A 26272-nucleotide genomic window follows, 5' to 3' on the forward strand; every position below is an offset into this window, starting at 1 on the left:
TACAAAGAGGGCTTCCCTGGTGGCGCAGTGGTTGAGAGTCCGCCTGCCGATGCAGGGGACGCGGGTTCGTGCCCCGGTCCGGGAAGATCCCACATGCCACGGAGCAGCTGCGCCCGTGAGCCATGGCCGCTGAGCCTGCGCGTCTGGAGCCTGTGCTCCGCAACGAGAGAGGCCACAACAGTGAGAGGCCCGCGTACGGAAAAAAAAAAAAAAAAAAAAAAAAAAATTTGTACAAAGATTATCATCCTTCTCTAACAGCTGAAGAAACTGAAGCCACAAGGCTCTTTTGAAGGGTATCCTACTCCTTGACTGTTCTTCCCTCAATCTCTGCTTGATTTGTTTCCTCCCAACAGTGGGATCTCATCATAGATATTACCTCATCTGAGAGGCCTTTTGTGGTTGCCATGTTATCTAAAGCCAGTTTCCGCTACTCCTTCTTTATTTCCTGTATAGCACTTATCTATGATGTCTAACTATTTTATCTATGTATTTGTTTACTTGGCATTTGCCTGCCTCTCCGCTAGGATTTAAAAGAAGATCTGTCTTTGTCAGTTTTGCCTCTCCAACGCTTAGCCTGCCAACAGAAACAAATGTATGCCTGAGTGTTGAATGAATGAATAAGGAGTCGCAAATCTAAGCAATGGTAGAGTTAGGAACTGAAATCAGCCATTTCTGAATTCAGAGCAAAACTTAAACCACTACGGCTATTTCTTTCTGTAAGCCAGAAGAATCTCTAATCCTGAGAATACAAGGGCAGTGGAGGAATACAATCTTCTCCTTCCTCTTAGCATGTAAGTTTCATCCCTGATCTTTCTCTTGTTATGGACCACCCCCTCTCCCGGCATCCCCCAACCACTGGTCAGTTTTATTTTCCAAAATACATAGTTAAGCCCATCACTTATTATTATATCCATTGCTACCTTATTCCATGTACTGTTTTTATTTCCCATGCTGCAACACAGTGTTCTCATTGGTCTTCTTGCTTCACCCTTTCTCTCTTGATATATTCTCCACAGAACAGTTAGTAGTAATTAAAAAATACATATCATAACACTGTATTATTTAAAATGTTCCAATTATTTTCCTTTAAAATGAGAATAAATACACACTCATTAGGTTGGCCAACAGGACCCTAGCACTTGACATCACCCCCGACTGCTCTCCCCCTCACTCATTGCTTCTCTGTGTACTGGCCTTCTTTAAGTGTTTTGAACAAGACAGCTCATTACATTTTTGTGTTATCCCTGCTCATGGTGTGGTAAGCTGCCTCATCATTCAAGATTCTATTTAAAGAAGCTTTCCCTGGGCTTCCCTGGTGGCGCAGTGGTTGAGAGTCCGTCTGCCTGATACAGGGAACATGGGTTCGTGCCCCGGTCCGGGAAGATCCCACATGCCACGGAGCGGCTGGGCCCGTGAGCTATGGCCGCTGGGCCTGCGCGTCCGGAGCCTGTGCTCCACAACGGGAGAGGCCACAACAGCGAGAGGCCCGCATACTGCAAAAAAAAAAAAAAAAAAAAGAAGCTTTCCCTAACTATCCTTCCCTTAATAGCCCATTAGCTGTTGTTTTTTTCTTTGTAGCATTTATTTCTACTTGAAATTATTTATGTGTGTGTTTAATGTGTACCACTCCACACTAGAGGTTTAAGAATCTTTATCTAGGGCATAACCATACTTATATTTCCTAGAACAATGCCTGGCACAAAATACACACTCAATAAAAAGTCAACGAGTAAACGAATACCTACCAAATGATACTCATTCTGGACTTTCAGAGGATTTTGAGAATAATGGCTCAGTATCATGTTCCCTTTTCTTCTTATACAACAAGGTTTCTAAGAAAAATTCAAACTAAATCTAATATGCTTGAAATAAGGCAGGAGTTGTCAACTGCAAGTTTTGTATATTCAACTCCAAGTACTTTAGACTAAAGTGTAATTTCTTAGTTCTTATATCTGAGAAAGCCAAGGAATGATGCTCAAACTAGAATCTGAGGTTTAAACACTATTGGCTTCCTTTTCTCCACCCCGCCACCCCACCTCTCTCTCTCTCTCTCTCTCTCTCTCTCTCTCTCTCTTTATGTTCTCTGTTGGCTTCATTTTCAGACAGTATCTCTATAATTGGTATCAATAAGATCACTAGCCAATCCAAGCTCATAGTTACTGATCTCAGGGTAAGTAAAGGAGCTCTCTCTCTCTCACAGGGTACATATAAGTCTTCTCAAATTATTTTTTTGCCCCACCTCAGGATATAAACCCACCTCGGTAGTAGGCGATGTAGGTATATCCTTGTGTTCTAATCCTAGGAGAACCACATGGAGTGGAAGAGGAGGCATGACTCCCCAAAATTAAAGCTCAGAAAAGAAGAAAGAGCACTTAATGGCCATGATGTGATGTAGTGTCCTTTCAGTGACTTACTGAGGGAAATGTGCCAGCCATTCTAAGACATTCAGAATAAGCAGATCTGGGTTTACACATCCTAGAAAGGTAGGTCCAGGTCAATCTGACCTACCTTTTGAGCCTGGACGGTGACAAAACTGGTTCAGCCTCTAGGAAATCTGTTCAACTTGGGTTGAACTTAGCCATGAGACAAGGAAGTATATCAACTAGTTATGCTCCATTACTTACTCAGTGATACTAAATGAGAGATGAAAGAACAATGCATTCGGTTCTTCATCAAACCATTGCAGCCATTGCTATTTTTAATTTATATAGGCTGTGGTGTTTATGTGTATATTGCCTCTGATGTTTGCATAAAAGAAACAAATATCCCTAATACTAAACATACATTTCTTCATTTTAAACATATCAGTCGTGGGCTTCCCTGGTGGCGCAGTGGTTGAGAGTCCGCCTGCCGATGCAGGGGACGCGGGTTCATGCTCCGGTCCGGGAGGATCCCACGTGCCGCGGAGCGTGAGCCATGGCCGCTGCTGGGCCTGCGCGTCCGGAGCCTGTGCTCCGCGACGGTAGAGGCCACAGCAGTGAGAGGCCCGCGTACCGAAAATAAATAAATTTAAAAAAAAAATAAATAAATATATCAGTTGCCGGGTATGTATTCTGGATTGCAGAAGAAGTCAATTCTTAGTTTGCCAACATTAGCTGAAACAATTTTTTTAAGAATTCTGGTAATTTAGCAGTGAGAACACCTGGAATTATCATAATACATACCCATGGAAGTTTCCATAGAAACCAAAGGATTATAGTTAAAATAAACCATAATTTTCAAAAATACTTAGCTAAAAAATCTATTCTTCTAAACTGCTTATCTGAATTAATCCTCAAGCATTAATAGTACAGGAGCAACAAATGAAAAACAATAGTTTCCTGAAAGAAAGAATTTTGGGGAGACTTTTAGAAAATTTGAAAAACTTAATTTAATGGGAAGAAAAATCTTGCTAAGCAGCCAAAGAAATAGAATAGAATGAGATAATTTGTGATCACTGATCAAGTTTACATAAACCTTGATTCTTTACAACAACAAGAGGAAAAAAGCTTACCTTGGCTAGCAGGTCTAATTATGAGATGTATTAAGAGTTTTAACAGTGACTAACATGATAGTTTTAACTAAGAGAGTTTCTCCTGATTTTGTGCTGTCTTACTACTTTTTCCTTCTACTGTATCTTAAAATACGAAATTGAGAAAATATTGTAATAAAAATATGATTTGATCCATAATAAATTAATATAAAAATGTCAGTGAATTCATACTACCAAAAAACTTACTGTTCTACATAATTCTCTAAAGTTTTTTCTAAGTTTTCAAAAGTCAGATCAATGAGAGTAAGCAGGATCTTCTCTAATAATCTCTGTCTAGTTAGGAGATGTGAAATAAACAAGCCAGAAAACCTCTAATAAAGAAGATTATTTACTCTTTGCCATTTGCAAATGTCTCTGAATCTCCCTTAGGCTGGTATGTTTAATAATTTAAATAGTTCTAGGTAAGCAGGAAAAATTGAGTACGATATAATGAACAAAAATGTATTTGCCAAACCCAGTGGTCCCTTCTTAGTTTTTAACTTAGAATTTTCTACCACCTTAAATTAAACTCTAATAACAATCCTTTCTTTTTGACCCTTCTCTTCTCTTCTCTCTCCCTTTCTTCCTCCCTCCCTCCCTCTCTCTCTCCCTCCTACCTCTCTCTCTTTCTTTGTTTTTTTTTTTTTCTTTATTAACCCTTCACTTTTTCCTTTGCTGTCTTCTCTTTAGGCTTCTTCCTTCAAAGTACAAATATTCCTCCAGTTTAGGTTCTATCTTTGACTTTTAAAAATTTATTTACCTACCTATCATCTAGCTAGCTAGCTAGCTAGCTAGCTAGCTATTAATCAATTATCTGTTTTCTTCCCTGGGAATTCCTTTTGCCATTTAATCAGTTTGCAAGCAGCTTTGAAATTCTCATTTCTAGATCAAACTCCAGATGGCTTTCGGTACAGTTTACATCACTTATCCCGAACAGATAGTCCAAGGTGAACAGAGCTAAGCTGAGAATCCTCCTTAAAATCTTTCATCCTCTCAGTTCCCTCTCTCCACTAATGACCCCCCCCATTCTTATAGTCTCAGGTGTAAAACCTCAGTCATATTTAATTTCTTACTCTCTCAAACCAACCACAGCGAGTCAGTATTTAAATAATATTGTTATAAATTCCAGAGTATCTTTCCCTTCCTTCCTTCCCTTATCGTTCCTTTCGAACACTACCCTAGTTATCATCGGCCCCTGACAGGCTATAGGCTCACTCATAGTTTTATGCCTTGGGGCACCTTGTATAGTGCCCTGTACAAATTAGGCGTGACATATAGTTGTTGAGTAAATGGCACACAGAGGCTGTATAGTTTGTCATTTGTGGTCTTTGTTTTCCAAAGAAACATGAACTAACATTTGGAGCGTCCCTTCAAATAAATGACAAATAAATGACAAATAAATAAATGATTAGGTAATAAATGATTAGGTAAATAAATGTTAAATTTAACATACTACAAAGAATGATTCTTTATAATGTATTTTCTACCACCAAAAGATTTAGGCTTTATATTAACGATTGTATAGGTGAGAAAAACCTGATTTTCAGATTGATATAACAAAATAGTAGCAACTCATGAAAAGTAATAAATTCAATTAAAAAATTGGGCAAGGGAAAGGATACTAACATTTACTGAGTACTCAGTGTCACAGGTACTGTGATAGATACCATATATAGGCAGTTCAATTTAAACCTTACAGTAGGCTGGTGGAAAGGTATCATTTTTATGGCATTTTACACATGGGAAAACGTTCATATTTTTATTTCTCCATGATCACACATCAAGTAAATGTCTCCCCTGAAACTCAAATCTAACGTTTTACTTTTTAAGTCACATTTACAGGGAGACACCTAATAATATGTAACAGGCCACTGTCTTACCATGCCATGCAGATAAAATTTTAGAGAAAAAAAAAAAGTGTTGTATTACATTTGGGAATTTTTAAATAAGTAATAAAAGTTTTGGTTAGGCTAGTGCACTTTCAGATCTCTAAAAGCATCCATCATATTTTACCTGGCCTCCAGGCATTTATACAAACTGTTGTCTCTGCCTAGTACAATAAACGCGTACTACAAAAATAAGTGGATGACATTGGAATCATTCACACATTCATTAATTTTAACAATCAAAAATTGAGTGCACACTGTGTATGGTGGTTCTGTCATTCCTGGAAATTACAGTCCAATGGAGGAGAAATGTTTTCATCGGATGGATATTCCACTCATTAGCTGTGTGACCATAAATAATCTGTTTATATCTCTGAGCCTTAGTTTTCTTACCTATAATAAGGATTTAAGTGTTCTTACTGTGTGAGACTGTTGAGAAGAATAAATGTGGAAGCCTTGTACTTAGCACAGTTACACAACAGTTATGTTAGATTTGAGTTTCAGTCATGTTTTTGGTTCTTTCTTGTGTTATCTTTTCACTTTCCTGATTCTTACTCATTGCTTAGCAATCTGATTTTCCATCATTTTCTCCCAGAAAGCTTCCCAGAAATCCCAGCACAAAATGCATTTCCATATATATTCTCATATCTATCTATACATATCATTATCACATTAAAGTCACATTATTATGTAATAACCTACATATACTTTTCATCCCAAATTAGACCACCGTAAGGTTCCTCAAGGTAGGGTAAGCTTTGTGTTGTTGACCGGTGTATTCCTGGTACCTACCACATTCCTAAACACAGTGGACTTCTAATAAGTGTTTCAGAATGAATGTGCTTGAGTTCAGAGGAGTAACAGAGAGTTAGGAGTGGTGAATTTCATGACATTTGTTGCATTATTTCAATATGCATTGGGTCTACAATGAATATTACAGGAAGTCCATTATCAACCGAACAGCCATCTGAATGCTGTAAGTCTCTGTGCTCCCTTTCAATTTAACAGTGCTCCATAGTGCGAGTGGAAAAACAGGCTGCGTGTGCTGTATTTCTGGGATTTGATAGAAAAGGTCCATATATTAGAGGGAATATTGGACTCAGGAAAATTCCCAGGCAACACATACAAACTTATTACCTAGTTTGATCTTGCGTAGGAAAATACAGCATCTGTAAATAAAATCTGAAAATATAGCACTTATTGTCTCATTAATTACATATAAGGATTGAATAACCCTGATACATGGACAGAACTTGTGGACTCAGATAACATTACATACAATTTTGTCATGAGTCACATTATTTCATTATGCTGGCTGTAAAGATTAAAAACTTGGAACTCCCTGGTGGTCCAGTGGGTAAGACTCCACACTCCCAATGCAGGGTGCCCAGGTTCGATTCCTGGTCAGGGAACTAGATCCCACATGCCTCAATTAAGAGTTTGCGTGCTGCAAGTAAAGATCCTGCACGTGGCAACAAAGATCGTGCGTGCTGCAACTAAGACCCGATGCGGCCAAATAAATAAATAAATATTTTTTAAATGATTAAAAACTTAAAGCTACTGAATTTATTTTCATTTCCTTTAAGTAAGGGATTAATTTCACCTTAGAAATGACTTTCAAAGCATCTTTATTCCAGCAGTGGCTCTTTATGATAAATGGGGAGAACTTCATCCTTCATTGATGGATGTGGGCTGCTCTGCTGATGTGACAGATTTACTTTTTTGTAAGGTTTTCCTTTAAGAAATTTAGTTGCTGGTCTCCTTTTAACAATTAGGCACAGAAGGTAAGAGGGGAAACTATCACTTATAACCCTCTTCCCAATATAGCAGTCTAGAAAGTGTGTTCCTAATTCAGAGGAAATATAAACAAAACAAAAGGAAGAATGAAAAAAACATCAAAAACAACAAAAGAAAGAGGTTGGAAAAGGTTTCCAACCTTTTAAAACGTGTAAAGTTTTAATACAGTGTATTTGACATATCTCAGTGGAGTGTGCACCAGAGGAGAAAAAAAGCATGTCATTGCTCTGAAACTGTCTTTTCTAATTCAGTGCATCCATGTATGTTATAAATCTGTTTCCCAATCTTGCTCTTTCACTGAAAGATGCGGACACAAGGGAACAAGCTTCACTGCTATCTATCAGCTCAGATAAGGAAAAGTTCCTTTCAGCCTGACACTGACAGCTTAATGAAATGGAGGCTGAGATGCATGCAAATGAGAGAAAGACTGGTAAAATAATGACCATACATGGTACTTAAAATGGACAAGAGGTAGGATGACTTGTAGCTATGCTTTTATTCCCTTAGGCAAGGGCAGTGAGACAAAGGTAAAAAGACTGCTTTCTATGGATGGTTTATGGAAACTACTTTCGCAACTTTATATACACAACTTAAATACGACCTAGTTAAGTAATTGAAGATACAACGTTTTTTTAAAAGAAAAAAAGCTATTTTTTTTTCATTTTGGTAAATGAAGATGATGCTAGAATCTCAGGTCCTGTCATGTAAACTTGCATTTTATATTGTAATTCCATACCCTTTCTTGCAGTTGAATTTTTCAAATATAAGGAGAGATTTACATAGAATGACCTGAAAATTGACCCAGTCCTTTACTCAAAACATAGCAAATATTTGTTAGCATTCATTTCCCCATTAGTTTTTATTTTCACATGCCCCCACCCTTCCTTGGCTGGAAAATAGGGGGAAAACACTGGGAAGAATTTCTTACCACACACTCTAGATTATTAACCATAAGCAGGAAGTGCTCAAAATATCACGAGAAAATCAGAACTGTGAGAGAATTACAGCATTAACTTTGGTCAAAGACGTGATGGTTGTGGTGAAAATGCTTTGAATAAGAATATAAAATTTAGTCCATACCCATCCATATTGAGCTCAATCACCGATCCTTGAAAGAATTACCTATCGGCAACTTCAATTGTGATTTGTACCCTTTTCCATTGAATATTTGAGAAGTGTGTCTCTATATTTGTTTTCAGTTACCAGTATCTTTGAAAACATACAAATCACCTTGTAAAACTATCTTAGACGAAGGTAACGTAAAGATATTGCTGTTTCTGTGATTTTTAACCCGTATTTAAATATCCATAATACCATTAGGATTACTAGTGTAAGAGAAACCTGATCTTCACCCGTCACCAGCTAGATTTGCATTTAATGTCACTCTATATCCTCAGGGCATTTCAGAGCTTACACGAAGGATATAGTTGGAATTAGAATTAGCAGAGGGACTTCCCTGGTGGCACAGTAGTTAAGAATCTGCCTGCCAAGGCAGGGGACACGGGTTCAGTCCCTGGTCCAGGAAGATCGCACATGCCACAGACTAAGCCTGTGCACCACAATTACTGAGCCTGTGCTCTAGAGCCCATGAGCCACAACTGCTGAGCCTGCACACCACAACTACTGAAGCCCGTGCACCCTAGAGCCCGTACTCCGCAACTACTGAGCCCACATGCCGCAACTACTGAAGCCCACGCACTCTAGGGCCCATGGGCCACAACTACTGAGCCTGCGTGCTGCAACTAGTGAAGGGCGCCAGCCTAGAGCCCATGCTCTGCAACAAGAGAAGCCACTGCAATGAGAAGCCCATGCACCACAAGGAAGAGCAGCCCCCACTCACCACAACTAGAAAAAGCCAGAGTGCAGCAATGAAGACCCAACGCAGCCAAAAAAAAAAAAAAAAAAATGAATTAGCATTAGCAGAAAGATTAATGCTAGAGCTTTAAGGTATAGAAAAACCATTCCTGAAATTCTGTTCTTAAATCAGTTTAAAGTAGGTGCTTTGTCTTCATATATGGAAGTTTTGACCTCTATTCTATTCTCCATAATTTTTTTCTTTATTCTCTTAACTAGAGCCACAGGGGAAATAATTGAGATGTATTAAATTAATTCACTCTTTTATTTAAACTTAAGAAGTACCCACAACTTCGCAGTTCTAGACTATTTATCAAAAGCCAGGATAAGAAACATAATATATCGAGTGAGGATTACTTTAAAAATATATAGTCAGTCCATGAAGTCATCCATACATTTAAAGTATATTCTTAGCTTACACCAGATCATCAGAAATCTGTGTACCTAGTAATTGTATTTGTACTTCAGAAAAAAATGCATTTTGGGGGGGCCATTATCTTATGGCTAAAGTAATTATGAAAACAAAAATCCTAAGGAACTAGCTCATTGAGGGATCAACCATGACAATTTTTTTTGAACTAAAATTGGCTAATTGTTATAAAATTAAAAACAAAACAAAACAATTTTTGGTTACTGAACACAATAGAAGCTTACTTATGTTTTCCATCTCAGTCTAGTTGGGCAGCCTTCTGTTTGGTTATTGAGAGACTCAAGGTCCTTCTATCCAGTGGCTTTCTCACTGTGACAGCCTCAGAGCCCCCCACTGGATGCCCCCTCTGGACTAGAGAAGAGGGAGGGGGGAGAGCATGGGAGGTCTCATGAAAAGTATGTTAGAGGCCATACCTGGATTAGATAAACCTTACTTCTTTCCATATTACTTTGGACAGAACTCGGTCAGATGGCTCTATCTAACTGCTGTGTAATATAGATAGCTGGGGTTCTGTTAAAGCATAGCATAGGCTTAGCAACAATGTTATTGAAGACGGTGTTCTTTATTAATTTCAGTATTTCTGAACTCCAGGAGAATTCTCAGTGAGCAATTTGATGATGTTGACTTTTTAATGGACAATGGCTATTGTGTAAAGGACAAATCTCATTTGTCGTAATGTAGGTAGGTGTATAAGTCATTAGGGTAGGTTTGGATATACATTTTCTTCTATGATAAAGTTGTCTCACTTTCTTTGTTTATTCCCTTTACATAGCTGATAAATTTATTTTATATTTTTTGTAATTGAATGAACTAATTGATGCTTGCTGTAATAAATCCATGAACAGATAAAGAAATAAATGTATTTACAAATACATAGATAAATAAGTAGATGGATAGATAACTAGGTTAGTGATGGAGAGACGAGACAACGTACAGTCCTTATTATGAACAATACAATGTGCTAAGTGCTTAGGATGCAGAGATAAAAGACTTTTTTCTTTCTTGAAGAAAATTACAATTTGATGGGAAAGACATTAAAGTGAGGTACATATAATGATAGTATAAACATAAGTGGCAGTAAGGGCATTAAACCCATATAAGCGTGAGGGAGGAGAGATGGAAGTTGATAGTCAATGGAAACTTCTTGAAGCAGGGGAGTCTTGAAGAATTAATTAATATGGAAATATTCCATGTTTCTGGGGAGTCATATACAAAGGCAATACAATATGAGGAAACAGTCCATGTCTGGGAAAATTCAGTAAAAGCTCAGGATGATGTAGGATAATGTGCAATTATTATAGGCCTTATATTTAATGCAAAGTAAATGGGAATGCACTGCCTGCAATGCAGTGGTATGTAATTGTCTAAAGCTTCTGATTCAGAAGGTAGGGCTTTGACATACTCATTTTTAGCCAACATCCCAGGTAATTCTAATGCAAATAATTAGATAAAACTTTCTGGAACACTGCTTGGTAAGGAGAATCCTTTAAAAGTGTTGACCAGGCAGTAACAGGGGAAGATTCCTTGTGAAAATAATAAGCACTCTTGTAGTTGAGTGACAAAAATGGGGTAGAGCAAGTTGGTAGTAGGCGATAAAACAAATTAAGAAGCTGTTGAGTAACCTAGGTGAGAAATGATGAAAGTCTTAAGATTTAAGGTACTACTGGGAGTGGACAAAAGGTGTGAGGAAAGATACAGAAGAATCAACTGGACGGTACCAAAGCTATCGCTCTTGTATACTAAATTCCTTGCATAATTTAAATAATTTAGTCCTCACATACCCATAGTGAGCATATGTTATCTCTTTTTACGGATACAGAAAATTTCAATGACAGTTTAAATAACTTGCCTAATGTTACATCGCAAGGAATAAGTCACACAGGATTCCAGCCTGCACCAACTTCAGGGCTCATTATTGTCAAACCCTGGGAGGCACTGCCTCTTTTGTGAATCGGAGAATGTAAACGCCACTTTGGAAAAGTTTGCCTGAAAAAGGAGAGAGAGAGGCTTATAACTGAGTGAAATTTATAGTCTAGGGAGCTACTTCTGTGGTTGTTGCTGTGATTTTTAAGAGGGAGTCGATTTAAGAGTGTTTATTTGCTGAGGGCAATATATTGGTAGAGATGGAGACAAGGAAGAGTGGAGAAATTTATAGGACACGGTCATGGAGAAGTGGGAGGGGATGGCATTTGAAACAGTCAGGAAACAGGCTGTGAAGAATAAGACAGATGTGTTCTCTTCTGGGTCAGAAGAGCAAGATGTAAGTAAGGATGTATATAAAGGCACAAAATACCGAAATTGGGGGAAGGGACAGAATCATGGGGAAGGCAGCTGACTTTCCTGATAATCTCCGTTCTTGTGGCATAATCATGTTTGAAATGAGAGATCTTAGCATCTAAGCTATGTAGGAAAAAGGATAAATTTCATACAAGGTTAGGAAGGGGATAAACATGGCAATGAATATGTAGAGTCTTCATGAGGTCAAAGAAAAATCACATTAGATGTACCTGATGGAGAGCTGCAGAGAATGATTAAGATGGATACAAAAGTTCGAAGACGGGGCTATAGATTCAGGTGAATGAAGTTTTTCCTTGAGTTGAATCAACAAAGATTTGAAGGCATAGAGAAAATCACCAGTGAAAGGAAGGCATTGAAAATAAATATTGTGGCAAATACAGAAACCTTTTTAATAGAAACTGATCATAGATAGCTTACTCTCTATATAATAAATCATTCTAAACTGAACTTTATATTAGGAATGACAAATCGGAAGCAGAAGTGCTATTCTCTCTTATAGTGAAGTATTCCTTATCAATCTTAGTGCTTGTTAATTTAAAAAAAAGAGGACAGCTTCACATCCCATTTTAACTCAGCACTGTAGGCAGCCACATTAGTTATTGCATTACCTTAAATCTATTTATTATACTTGATATATGGTAACTAGCTTACATTGACAATTTTATACTAACAGTGCTAATCATTTTGACTTCACTGGCTTCTGGTTTCTAAGCAGTGATATTAATATAAAATACTTTTACTGCTGAAGGTATTTTTGAGGTTCCTTGGGTATTATCCTGATGATGCTATCTCATCATTTAAATATGTATCACTTTATCAGCTATTTTGTCTAAATGCACATATCTATACCTGTCTTTATATATTCTTAATTGGTCTATTGGAGTATTTATAAATATATAGAGTTGAAAGGGATTAGTAGGGAAAGTGAGAAAAAATCATGAGATTACTGAATATATATTTTTTAAAAAAACACTGAATTTTTAAAGGTGCCTTCACTTTATAAGTTTCCTGACATTTAGAATCTGAACTCTTATTTCCAGCTGCAGAAATGGAGCAATTTATTCTGTAGTCAACTAAGGCAGGAGGAATGTATTTTGAGAGCAAGATAGGAAAAAAGCAATTTAGAGAAAAAATCTGACTAGTTTTCTACAGATTCTTGTGTTATCAATTTCATCTTTTTTTGGTAGAGAAAACTTAATTAATTAAGTCTAGAAAATGATACATCCTAAGACTGCAAGAGAAAGAACTGTTTCCAGTTTCTGATGAATGATTAAAATGCTCTTTTATGGGCTGAGTCAGTAGTATACTCTTCCCTCTCTCATATGGGCTTGCTAATTTTTTTCCCCTTAGGGAAATGTGTTGGTGAATACATCCCCTTTGATAAAAAGAAACAAATGATACAATATTTTAAAATCTCTCTATCCATAACCCATGATTGAAAGTATCAAATAAATCTAGATAAGGAAGAAGAGAGATACTTTCATGCACACATGAAAAGCCCCACATTTTAATCAGGATTTAATCATTTTAAAAATTGTCAGTGTTCAACTTTGGACAAGTTAGACTTTTTAATGAAATAATCTCATATAAATTAGTTCCTTTAGCTTTTTCCTTTGACCCTAAGTTGTTCAAGCCTAGAGGAACTGGCAAAATTCCTCTTCTGTCATTGAACTCTGTGAGAACATAGATGTTTGGTAGTTCACACAGTTCACAGACTTTTGATCTCAATATGTGAAAAACAGAGGATAGCAAGTCTGGAATTCCTAATAGAAATTAAGATAGCATTCTCAGAGATTAGGGCATCTTTGGATATATTTTTAAGTAGTGTGTTAAAGACTAGTGCTTTAGAGTATAAACCAATGCTTTTGAGTATACCTTGTGTGATATTTCTTCCACTTCTCCCATAATAATCATCTTCACTACTTCATTCTCATTATCATATCAGACTGTACAAGGTTTTCCTTTTTCTTTTTTTTCAAAATAAGATCATATATGTAATATATCCACATATCAGACTAATCGGTGACAAGTTCTACCTGTGCAATATGACAGTATCACTCTTTGATAGAACTGTAGTATCTACTCAGGGTATAGTCATTTGCCAATGGGGCTATTTCTCTGTGTCAGTGGTGATAAGACTAGTGCAAACATGGTCATTTACCTGCATTTGTTTCTTCATCACTGTGTAGACCAGGTATTTACTGGTCTGTGGTGAAATTAGAAAAATAAGAACGATATGAGGCATTTAAAATTAAGTTATATGTATGCGTTGAAATTACTAAATATACGCTATGTATGTATACATATAAATATATATTCTCATGTACTCTTATACAGTATATATGTTTTGGTGCAAAAATGCTCCTCTTTTAGGGTAAGCGTATATTGTAAGACAAAAGCTCAGTTTTGCTTCCCATGTTCTCATTTGGCAACCTCTCCCCACATACACAGGCACACACACTCACAAAGCCAAGCACAGTAGCGGTTCCCTCTTCCACCCTTGCCAATTTCAAAAATAATTTTAACTAGTCCTTGAAAAGAAAATCTGAGCGTTTTGCCATTATGATTAAGTAGGGCAACCAAGTCCAAGTTTTACCTAAAATTATTAAGCCATGTCTTACTAGGGTTCTCTTTGGTCAATTCTTTTATGAGGTCATTTAGAAATAGGTTGTGATTAAACAACAGTATATCAGCAGCTTTTGAGCATTTTAAAGTGTGGAAATCCAGAGCTTGAACTATGGTGATTATATCCAGGAAAATAAATATACAAGAAAACAAGGATCTTCAGGAGGTCCTTTACATGATGATATGATAATGACTCACTTATGCTTTATGGCCATGCATGTAATTAGGCAAAAACAAAAATTCCCAGCATAGTCATTATTGAAACTTCTCATTCATGTTAAGTTCAAATATATGTTAAGCAGAATTGAGATTTGTGTATTATTCTGATCTCAGAATCAAAAATAAGATGTCACAATTTTTCACTATTTTATATTAAAATTTATATACTTCTTACTTGAGTTTTGATGGTTTGAGAAGTGTCCCGGGTCATCTGTTACTTCTTAACTCTACTCAGGTCATGTGATTAGATAATAGACTACCTTCTCTCTTCCATATTCCACATCCATGAATAATTGTCAACCTAAATGAGCCCTGTTTCTTCCAATCTCATTAACGGAAATTATTGGTTCTGCATTTTCATGTATATTTGAACGTGACTTCTGGTGACTTTCAGCCTGAGTTCTTATGGGCACCATTTTCAACATTCTCACAACAAAAGAATATTATCAGTTCCGCCTTTAATGTATGTAGCACTAGAGATCATCTTTTATTTTCTTTCAGTAGTGGATAATACACATGTTAGTTGAATTCAGTCTGTAGCATCCACTGCAACTCGCAGGAGGAAGGATCTCATTAAACATCCACCTAAGAAAACAATCTTCCTGGTTCTTTTCCTTACTCTCATAGGAAATCACAAGTTAGCAGATATATGTTACAAAGCAGTGCAATCATTCACATTCCTTTAAATTTCTCTTTATTTAACTAGATGATACCATATTGTCAAAGTGTTATTTGTTGAAGAACATTGGCTATTTTAAGAATTTATATAAGATCAATTTGAGTTAGTTGACCTATCATATTTGGGTAAATTAAAGATGAGAGAGATTACTAGTGGTTTTTAATACATAGATACATACATGCGTACAGGGGTCTGCGGCTCCCAGTGTGATTGGAAATGGGTGGGGATTAGCAGAGAAATCACTCTTTATTCAACAATGTCTATGTGGGTACTTAGGGTGGGAATGTGGACAGCAGAGATTAGTTGATTTGTCTTGATCTTGTATGCTTCTGTGCTTACTGAGTTGGAAGGCTTCTTTGTGTGCTTGAGGGAGACTCAAGGAGATTATGGGGGGCTGATACACTTGAAGTTACTATTAATATATTCTTGTTAAATACAGAATCACTGAGCATTTTTATCCTTGCTTAATGACTGTGTTGTTAGCTTATTTATCTCTTGTAATGTCTGTTCCATACAGAAGAAGAAACGGGTTTACTTTGAATGATAACCTTTGCTCCATCAAAGCACAGTGATTACTTGGGCACATTTATATCACACTATACTTAAAAGTTTTGTCCTCTAGTTAAAGGAGACTTTGAAACCTAACTGTCTTTTTAAATGATACGTTGGAATTTCCAGTCATGTATTTTCATCCTGCTTACTCCTCAAATAAAGGAAAAGCTTCTATTTTCACTATCTTGACAGAAGTATTTCCTTGACTAACAGCTGTAATCCATGCATTCTTGTACAAACACCAGTTTATTAATTTAGAATCAGGTATTTCCGTATTGGGATACTGAAATTAGAGTCTGAGCTTCATTTTACATTTGCATGTGAACTCTTTATAAAATTTCTGCAGAAGTCCAAGCCCAGAAAAACCTGGGGTTTTCAAGCAATTCTCACACCAAAAAATATTTTAAACAGAGGTGTATTCAAAGTTTTTAAGTTGATCTGTACCTTTTATGCCTAGTTTCTCAATCAAAGGCAAAAATACAGTCCCTTACTGTTAACTTCTGCCTCCAAAACTCCTTTACTTACAATGGTCTGTGCTCCCCAGGAAGCTCTGTTCCTTAGAAAACAAACTACATCAATTTCAGTCTTGCCTCAACAGAAACCTATCTCTATTCCTAAGGTTTCTAGGTTCTTGTCAGCTACTTATTATTCTAGATCTTCATGTTTTCAGGCTAGAAGACAGCATTCATATTCCCCCAACCCAAGTGTATTCCTCGATTTTTACTTTTTCTCTCTCATTCACATCAAACAAAACAGCAACAACATAAACGCTGAAACTCCTTTGGCACAGAATGATTTATTTAGGGCCCTATTAGTCATCATTTAAAAAATTTAAAACATGCTCGTGATTTAAAAACATTATTTGCTATTAAAAGGCTATAATGAGAGAAAGCATATACACTGCACCCCTCAGTCCTACTCTGCCCAAATTAACCCATTTTAGATTTTATTTCTGTTAGTTGGCCATATCTTTGTTATATATATTTAGTGGTCTAGTGGTTTAAAATAAAAAGCCAAAAGATAGTTATTGACATTTTTCTTAAGGCGGGGAGGGGTGGGGGGTCTGCTGACTGTGTGGGACTTGGCTGATCTTGGCCGAGCTCACTCATATATTTATGTTTAGTTGTCTAGGTCAGCTTGGGGCATGCTGGTCTAGTAGGGTCTCAGGTAGTATGGTTGACTCGACTACCCTTCACAGGTTTCCCACATACATAAGTCTCTCACAGTTCTCCAGCAGACTAACCCTGTTCTCTTGACATGGTCTCAGGGCAATTTATAGAACCCAAAGGAAAGCTAATGTGCAAGCGCTCTTTCAAATCCCTGCTTTCATCAAGTTTACTGTTATCCCACTGTTCAAAACAAGTCACATGACAAAGTGAAGACTCTTCTTGAGAGGATATCACCAAAGGGAATGGATGCAGGGAAGCCATTGATTAAGTCCACAGATGAAATCAAGCTGGCTTCCTCTTTGGAATATGAGAAGCCTTTCTCAACTAGGTCCCTAGTCAGAGATATTAAATTTTCTTAGGCACTGTGTATATGAAAAATCTATTCTGTCCTTACATAGTTTAAAAGTTTTGCTATCTTATGGAATTCTAGGTTGGAAGTCACATTTTACTTATTAATATAAATTGTCCTTTCATTGTAATTTTATTGTCCTTTGGGGTATAATATTATTGAGAAGCTCAATGTCATTCTTCCTTATTCTTTTATTTGTGCTCTATTTTAATAATCTTGGGAAGATTTTAAAATATTTATTTATTGCTTATTCCTTTTCCCTTTATCCTAGACAAATTTGAAAGCTGTGCCGTAACACTGATAATTCCATGTTTTTCCGAGCACCCCATGGGCTCTTTTATTATGTAGACTAATGCTCTTCAATTCTGGGGAAATTTCCTGTATTGTGTCTTTGATAATTTCCCTTCCTCTGTTTACTCTGGTCTCTCTTTCTGGAAGTTTCAATTACTTGGATGTTAGACTTCCTGAATTATTCATTTAAGTCTTTTATCTTATTTTGGACATATGTAATCTCTCTGGCAATTCCCATTAACTTATATTACATATATGGACCTCCAGTTAATCCCTTCTGTTATAGTCTTGCTCCTCAGCATTACTCCCTCACAAGCCTAAACTCTAAGCCTAAATTCTATTTTATGTTGTCAGAAGTTAAATTCCAATATTCTGGCCTTAGACTAGAAATTTTGTGATCTCTTTCTTATACTAACTTCCAAATATTTCACCATCACTTCTTCATTCACACTTTCGGCTGTAAAACAGTCCTTCGTCTGCTATGTATCTTTCAAAATATCCTATATTCTGTTGTATTCTCTCTTAATATTATTGACCTTTAAGACTTTAAAAAAAAATTCCTGTACCATCAGTTCAGTGGTGGCTAAGGAGTTAAATGAATGGGGCAAGTTTGACATCTTGAAACCTAAGCCCATTAACAATGGACTTGTTTATAATATTCAAATTATTGCTCTCTTGCCATTAATCCAGCTTCCTGTTGGGAATTGCTCTATGACTGTTCTACCTCTACTTTGGATCAGTATACTCCCGAATTAAGTCACCATCCTTCCTATGATATCTATAAAATCTCAAGACATATTCTGCTATCTGGGAGGAAACATATTTTATGTAGCACCTAGAACAGTAGCCACACACAAAGATGGGTAAGGTACTGACAGATACTTAGACTAACCCAGAAAAGTAAACTAGCCACAGACATTCAAAATTTATCTCTCTCTGTTTATTTTTTTTTTCTATTTTTAAAGATATCTATAATAATACAGGTCAGATTGAGCACCTAGAGAAAAGTAAGCAAAGCTCAGAGACTGGGATGAGAAAAAGTCAATAGTATTCAACATAGGATAAAAAGTCATTTTTTAGAGGAATAAGAGGTAAGAAAAAGACAATATTATGGCACTGGGGTGCTGAAGTTGAGTTCAAGACTCTACATAGGATTTCTGATAATAAATACAAATTCTAGACAGAATAGAACAAGGGCAAAAAACAAAATAGAAGCCTAGACAAGGGTAGTGGTGACTAATGATTTTTAAAATGGGCATTTTGGGGGGACATTATATACTTGGAGTAAATGGCATCAAATGAAACTCAAGAAGCAGAATGGGAGACTACCATTTATTCCAAAGACTGTATTTCCTGAGTCTATGAGGGTGACTTAATGCTATCATTGAAGATATTGGTAAAGATTAGAGAATGTGGCTATTTGCAGATACATCACAGTAAGGATTGGTCCAGGAATAATGTAGTATGACCATAGTGAGAGTGAAGGGGCATTAATAGTTTCAGCCTTTAGTACAAAGAAGAAGAGGGTAACTGACAATTTCAGCGAAAGTTGTTTTTTCTTGTTATGTTCTGTGCATTCTTAATTGCCCAATATGGTCCTTAAGCCTTGAAATTCTAGAGTCACTTTTAAACATTTCCTCTTCTTCTTTCCCAATTTAAAATCAGCTGATAAATCAATTCTTTGACTACACTATAACTTGTTGTTGTAAATCTAAGTTGTCATTATTTCAGTTAGATTATTCCAATCGTCCCTTAAATACGTTTCTTTTCCACACTGTTTCATTCAGCCCACCTGTAGGACCCCAGAATGGCATTTTTGAAGCATAATTCTGATCGTTAACTTTTCTGCTCCAAAACTTTTGATTGCATACTATGTATAGAAATTCATCTAGTATTATTGAGTATTATTGAAGTTTTTCCTTGTAATCTGATCTGAACCTCCTGTCCTTCAAATACTATTTTCTAAGGCACTCAAGTTGTCTCATCGTTCTTTAATGCACACTGTACATTGTCAGTTCTGTTCTTGTGTGCACACCACTGTCTCTAAAAAGAATATCTCTTGCATCTCTGTCCATGGGCATCTTATCCAAACGTCCATCTCCTGATTCTCTAGGTCATAATTAATTTTTTCCCTTTCCCTGATTTCATTGCATTTGTTTTGTTCCTCCATATTAGATTTCATTATGATACCACGTTCAGTCCAACGTATTGTTGCACCTCTGTATCTCCCCATAACTTTCTTAGGAACAAAAGCAGTCTCTTTTTTATCTTTATTTTCATTTTATTTTCTTGTTCAATGTCTTGTGCGTGGTTGTTGCTTAATAACTGTTAGATTAAATCTGATGAGCTCCTTCTTTGTGCTGTCCTGCAACATTTACTAATTTTGGAATCCATGTGAAATTTACCATCTTTCAGGCCTTTATTTTTGTGATTCCCACAAAGAAAGTTTATGATGTATGTTGTGACCCTTAATGTTTATTAAGTTAGCTAGTATCCTAAAATTACATGTTTTTATTTTGTTCTGCTCACTTATGTATTTGCAGTTTGTTACAAATTAGAAAATGGACTTGATTTAGGCATGCATATATTAACACTTAGACTGCCTATGTGACAGGAAAATTATGTTCGCTTCATGCAGGGAGGTCATCTCAGTGCTAAGCATAGTCAAATACAGGTTAGTGTATTTGATAGGAAATATATAGCTCTCTTTTATGAAGACAATAAATAGCAAGTTAGACTAATTCATTTGTGTTCTGGAGTCAGTTCAATGTCAGGGTGCTGACAGATTCTTACTGCCAAAGAATACCTTATGCACAGAAACAATCCTCAGACCCAGTATTCCTTGAACACTCTGTAACTGAGTGTTTTACTAGTAATATTAGATAATTTTAGAAAGTCAGTTATAGCCTTATAAACACAGAATGTGAAACTGGAAAGTTCTCAAGGAAGTAAGTCTGAGGATGGTGACCTTCAATAGCACAGATAGTAAGTTAAAATAAGCAAATGAAACCAGTCATTCTAGGAAGACACAAACAAGATAAAGGCTAGGGAAGTTTATAGAAACAATAATCCATGTGAAATACTAAATTTATAAAAACAAATAAAAATCTAAATGAGAAAAATCCCATCTTCCATGGGAAATCTCAAAAAATGATGAATACATTTATTTACAACACAAACATTACCTGGAATAGAGGAGGAAGTGAAATTAACATCAGCAAGGTATAAAAGAAAGTGGACCCTTATTCACAGAAATCATCTTTCAGTATTTTTAAAACTTATTCTAAAACTTTGGTACTACTGTAATTTCAGACATGGAGAGAAAAATGAGAGATTTATGTGCCTTTTACTGAGTCACTTTTACTCATGTTCAGCCTTGACATTATTCTTTTCTTTCAGCTGCATGGGTGTATCTTGGGATGAATAAATAATTTGCAAATATATGAGTCAACAAAGAAAGAAATGCAGACTTTCAGACTGATAATGGAAATTACAGGGGTTATAAAATATCATATAATGTGTTGCCATTAAGATGCAAGGAATACGGGAAGTTATAAATAACCCACATAATTTTTTAAAGGACTGCTTTTTAAATATTCTTTGTGGAAGAATAACTGATAAAAGTCCAGCCATTTTTCATGTGAAATCATTCTTCTAATAAACAACTTGCTAAAGTGAAAAATCAGAAATGGACCCGATGGCATCGTTTCATTCAGCACTTCCAAATGAAATGTCATATCCTGTCTGCAGACTCATATGTGAGGGAAATGTTGACTAGCTTTTAGTGTACAGGTGTTACACCACAAAAATGTAAAAGTCTATGAAAATAATGCTTGTATTATGGAATGAAAAGAAACTGCAAAGGTAGGAAATACATGATATTGCCAACTTGTGTGACCTTTACAATTTAGAAAGTATTTTCAAGTGCATTATTCAATTTAATTCTCCTAAGGACTCTGTAATCTGGCCATACTTAGTCCTCTTTTACTGATAGAGATGCCTAACATCATTAAATGACTTGCCTAAAGTCTCACAGATTGTAAGATCTTTTGATTTTAAAGTCAAGTGGTAGAGAAATGATAAATCTAGGAAAAGGCAAAGAAAAAAGTATGTGGAGTGAGTAGCATTTGCTGTTTGCAAGAATGGTTTAGGGCTTACATTTATTAAGTGACTTTACTTGCTATACTTAACTTTAGATAGAAAGGAACAAGGTGTCAGAGAACAAAATAGAAAAACTTGATCAAAAGATCCTCGTACTAATCCTCAGGTTGACAAAAGCAATTTAATGTTATTCCTGATTATAAATTAGTCATGTAACAGTCTGCAAGTAAAAGGGACCAACTTATTCAAATCCCACGTTCAGCCAGTGAGAAAGCTGGGGCACACCAGGTCTTCTAACTTTTCCTGAAAGCTGAAGGTGATTGGGAGTAAGGTTGATAAGCAGAAAATGAGTTTGCAGTAGGGAGGGCATGGGTAACAGTAGTTTATTTAGCCCATACTTACTAAATCATCCAACAAATACCTCACGAACGTCACCTTGGTGAGAGAGAATTTGTGAGTCATAGAGGATATGCACAGCCTATTTTAATGGCAAAAACATGATCCTAGCAGCATCTTGAAATACTAGATCCTAACATCAACATTGGTGTGCCATTTGTGTACTAATATATTTATAACAGCTTTTAAATGGCTAAAACCTAACAAGTGACTTTGAAGTGGAAGAGTTATTCAGAGGAAGTAGTATGCTGGAAATTGATTGGTTCTACAGCACAAGGAAATACTCTCTGATCCACTAGTCACTCCATTTATTTCATTTCAAGGAAATACTTGTCAAAACACGTTCTCTGTAGATAAAGATCACTGATAATTGTATATTTTCTAAATATGTAAATAAACTAAGCCTCTCAAATTCCTCTGCCTAGAATCAACTTTCTTTATCTGTCTCTCCCACTGAATTTTCTGCAGTTAGCTGTTACTTGCAAGAATAGTTTAACTCTGAAAATAAAATCCACTAAATGTAATAATTTTTTGAGCCTCTCTTCCATTAAAACGATTTCATTTACATTAAGCCAGTTTTTTAAAAACATATTTGGTTTTGTTTCTACTTGTCTTTTCATGAGAAAAATGGATCTTTCAAATCTACTTAAAAACTTGGCCTACCAATATATTTTTACCTATGCAAGCCTGCATGCATGTGAAAAAGCAGGCGTTTAAAATGATTTCATTTTCATTATCAATATGTCTAAAAATATGAATTTTTCAAAGAAGAGTACCCACCCATTGTTTTTTTTTTTCCTAAGTCATGCTAATGAACACCTCGGAAAAATCCAGAAGCATACATATTTTTTGACACAAGATGCTCCTATATTACAGAAATATTTTAACAGTGCAAAAATTCACTTTTTTCCTCAAAAATCTTTGAGCAAAATAACATTCCCAGAAGATGAGCCATTTTATATTGTGGTTGAAAGGATCACTGCCTCATAGCTGAAAGACAGTGAAACTATTCTGTTACTTTTCAGCTATCATATTAAGATTCTTTGGTTTGGAGCAGAGCTGCTATGTTCCAGCCTAGAAGATTATTTTATCCAGAAAGGCTATTGCCCAAATATTTTTTATCCTCATTTAATGGAAGTGTTTTTATTTTCAACTAAATATATGTTCCTGTTAAAAGTGTGGAAAACAAAGAAAAGTACAATGAAGAAAGCATACATCACGTGTATCTACTCATTTTAATTTTGGTGTCTGTTTACCTGCTTTCTCTGTTTCTTTTCCTTTTTCTTGCTGTCTTTCCCTCTCTCTTTCCTTTCTGTATGTCTATTGCCTCATTCCTCTTTCTGTGTGTTTTAAAGAAAAATGAGATATTACACAGTTGTGTAACCTGCTTTGTATAGTTGATGCTGAATCATGCATTTTTTCATGCCAATGAAAACAGATACCCATCATTATTTTAAAGGGTAGCATATTTTATTGCATGAATATTTATTTTTTCTGTGTATTTAATTAATCCTACCTTGAAGTACTCTTATTTTGTTTCTGCTTTTTCTTCAAATGATAAACAGAGTAAAGAACATTGCACAGCTGTTAATTTTCTAACTGTAAATTTTAACAATATAATACCTGGTAAAATGGTATGCATGTTTTTAAGCTTTTGACCTATTTTACCGTATTGACATTTAGAAAGTGTATGTCAGTTCTACATTCCTATCAACAAGCTAGGAAAACACCTTATAGTCCCCTTTTTACCTGTTCTTAGTCTCAAAATTCTGCCATTTGTAATGATAAATAATGCTTTCTTATAGTAACTTTAACGTTTACCTTTGGTTCATAATTAGGTTGAGAATATTTTTCTATCTTTTTGCTTATTTGTATTCTAGATTTTATGAAACACTTGTTCATATCTTGAATTTATTTTTATTTTAACTGACTTGTCATGGATTTTGTATATTAAAGATGCTCACACTTCGAGGTCTTACTTGTTTCAAATTCTCTTTCTCGATATTGTCTGTTTTTAAATCTTGATTATGACATTTTAGCCATTTGCGTTTAGTTCTGTATGCTCAAATTCCTCTTAATCTTTATATTTTCTAATATTGCTATACTTTTGAAATGCGTTCAGTGCAATCTAATAGATGGTTTTCTATGTTACCTTGAAGGCTGGGGGTGAGTTACTAAGGAATAGCAACTGTTGACAGCTGCTCTACTAATCTGACTAATCCCAGAATGTTACACAGCCTGAAAATATTTTATTGATGGGGCCCAAGTAAATGATATATTTGCTTTTACTCTTATAGCACATACATTTCCCACAACATCCCCTGATATCGGTTACTATTATCATTCCTATCTTACATCTGGGGGAACTAGGACCTGGGAGGTGAAGACATTTTACTGAATTTACATGGTAGAAATTGGCAGAGCTGAGCTTTGAACCCAATCTGTCCTATTTCAGAGTTCACACATTTAACCCCTTCACCTTTACTGCTTCTTGAGTGAGTCTTGGCACTCTTTTTAATGAGCTTCCGGGTAGGTCCCTTGTATGACTGTGTGGCCAAGATGCAATCCCATTTGGAAGCTCAAACTGTTTATTTTAAGCTTCACTTACACGAACCTCATTTATGACCTTTTCCTGCAGGAATGATTGCATTTTAAAGCTGCCCTAAGTTCTAAGTTTCTAGCTTCTGTGATAGACTCACTTTAAGCCTGTTGTCTGTTCTTAGACCACAGGGAATTGCCACAAGGAAATTTTCTTGAAGCTCCCTAGTGTAGGTACTCTAAATGCTGGCTTTAAATAGAATAGCGTTCTTTGATACATTCAAATTGTTTATGTAGAAATGTTGCTTTCCCCCAAAACTTTAACTTTATTACAAATTTTATTGTGCCTTTCAATGAAACAGGATTAATTAATTAATGATTGTGAGCAAGCCTTGGGTATGTTTATCATTGCTTTGCTTCTGCTTCTTTCAGATATGGCATTTTTACAGACTTCAAAGATGTCTCTGTGCTGATAACCCAGGAACATGTCACAAAACGTTATGGCTGGAATTCACTGATTTTCTTCATTGCTGGCTGCTTTAGAAAATTCTTTTTTAACAGCTTCAATATTCCCAAGGAATATAGACTATTTGGAAGATGGATTTAATTAAGGCATGTACATAAAGGATGTAAGATAACAAGAAAAGAGCCCCGAATATAAAGTCAGAGACCGAGGTAACATTTTAGTTTTCTCACTTCAAAACTCTGTGATTTCAAATGTTAAGCTTTCGAATCTTGGTTTCCTCAGCTGTAGAATGTAAATAATAAAATATGCCACTTATACATGGCATAGATATTGAGATAATTGGAATGGAAATGAAGTAATACGGTAAGTGAATATAATTCATTAATAGCACCCTGTAAAAATATGAGATGCTACATGTGATTTAATATAGACTCAGCAATAAAAATCATAGCAACACCAGACAATGTATATAGGTAATGACAAAGCATATACTCATAAGTGTAATGAATTATTTTTCATTTAAACTTTAAAAGAACAAATATCCAGTATTACTCTTGTTATTGTAATCTATATAGCCAATTTGGTGTAGATTATTAAACAAAGATAGAGTCAGTCTCTGTTTGATGAGCAAATATTTGCCATTATACAGCAAACCATTCTTAAATGTTTCTATTTTGCAACTTCTTGTGAAAATTAGGTAAGTTAAAATTTGTATGTGTGTGTATGTTTGTGTGTGTTTTGTATGTGTCACTGAAATTAGGTTTAAGTTGTAATTTATGTGTGTGTTAAATAATTTGTCTATTTGTTTCTTCTTCCTTATGTGTTTTTAATGGATTTCATTGGTTTTGGAGGAAACAATATATTCTGAGTGAATTCAGTGATTTGGAATTAAGATTTATTTACAGAAATCATTGTGTTTCATAAAAAAATGTTTCTAAAGGGGTTGCTAATCATTCTCAGAGACAAAAAGCCTTGTCCTTTTAATACCAGGAATGGCTTGCCATGTTTTGCTCTGAATGCAACACCTGGGGAACATCATCTGAGGGTGACTTTGGTTATGGTGCTTTTTAAGACTGCCTTTAATTGCTTTTGCATTGAGCTGTATTCATGA

The sequence above is a fragment of the Delphinus delphis genome, chromosome 5, assembly GCF_949987515.2.
Source record: "Delphinus delphis chromosome 5, mDelDel1.2, whole genome shotgun sequence".
NCBI classification, from domain to species: Eukaryota; Metazoa; Chordata; class Mammalia; order Artiodactyla; family Delphinidae; genus Delphinus; species Delphinus delphis.